We start from the raw sequence: 1,344 nt of genomic DNA, 5'->3' as shown, positions 1-1,344 counted from the left end.
TATCGAGACATAAAAAGAGAAAGAGAGAGAGACCAAGAAGAATCACCAAACACGCTGGAAGGTAAGCCTCGTGTCCGTGCAACAGTGCAGACTTTTCCTCTGGATACGTGCATGTTTGCAACCGCTTCGATGGAGGAGAGGAGATGAGGTGGCTGGTGGGGGGGGGGGGTTGAGAATCACACACTTACCGTCATGCAGTGTGAAGGCAAGCATAGAGAGAGCCATAATGAGCCATCTTACCTGAAGGAGTAAAAAGAGAAAAAAAATTATATTTACATGTACGTCGAGAGAGAGAGAGAGAAAAAAAAATAGTTGTTAAAAAAAACAACTAAGAACTATGACACAGTGACCCCCTTCTTCTTGACACTGGTGCCCTCCCCCTCAACCCCTTCCACATCCCTCCTCCCTCCTCATCCTCCCCCACTCCCTCCTCCCTCCTCATCCTCCCCCACTCCCTCCTCCCTCCTCATCCTTTCCCCCTCTCCCTCCCCTCCCTCCTCATCTTCCCCCTCTCCCTCCCCCTTCCTCATCCTCATCCTCTCCCTCCTCATCTTCCCCCTCTCCCTCCCCTTCCTCCCCCCCCCCCACCTCCATCACTCAGCCTCGTCCCTGAAGTCTGAGTCAGATTCAGCAAACTAGTGTTCATGGTGGGGGGAGGGGGGGGGGGTCGGTGAACATCTCTCTCCTCCTTCCTCCCTTCTCCTCTCCTTTTGTTCCCCTTCCCTCCTCCCTTCTCCCTAACTTTCCCTTCCTCTGCCTCATCCCTTTCTTCCCTCCTCCCTCCCCTTACTCCTTTCTTCTCCCCTTCTTCCGTCCCCCTACCTTCCCTTCCCCTTCCCCTTTCCCCCACTCCCCCTCCCCTCACCCCCTTCCTTCTTACCTCCTCCCTCTCCATAACCCCTCCCCCTCCCCTCCCTTCCTCCCTTCCCTCCCTCCCCTCCCCTCCCCCCCTACGCACCTGTCATCCTAGCGGGTAAAATCAAACAATTTAGGATCACTTCTCGTCTTATATCTTGCCTTCCTCTCCTACACACGGTCACGGCCATCACGAAAGGGGGAAGAAGACGAGTGATGATGAGAAAAGGGAGGGAAAGGAGGAGAGAGCTAAAGGGAGGGAAAGGAGGAGAGAGCTAAAGGGAGGGAAAGGAGGAGAGAGCAAAAAGGGAGGGAAGGGGAGAAAGGAAAGGACGGAGGGGAAAATAGGAGAAATAAAGAACCAGGAAGGGAAAGGGAGGAATGAAAGAAGGAGGAGACGGAGGGAGAAAACGCTTAAGTATTTTCTTTATACAGCCATGGATAATGGGGCAAAATCATTTTCGTAAGATAGGGTAACCTGATCCACAC

This window comes from Penaeus monodon, chromosome 23, assembly GCF_015228065.2.
Source record: "Penaeus monodon isolate SGIC_2016 chromosome 23, NSTDA_Pmon_1, whole genome shotgun sequence".
Taxonomy (NCBI): domain Eukaryota; kingdom Metazoa; phylum Arthropoda; class Malacostraca; order Decapoda; family Penaeidae; genus Penaeus; species Penaeus monodon.
Note: the sequence above shows the minus strand (reverse complement) of the source record.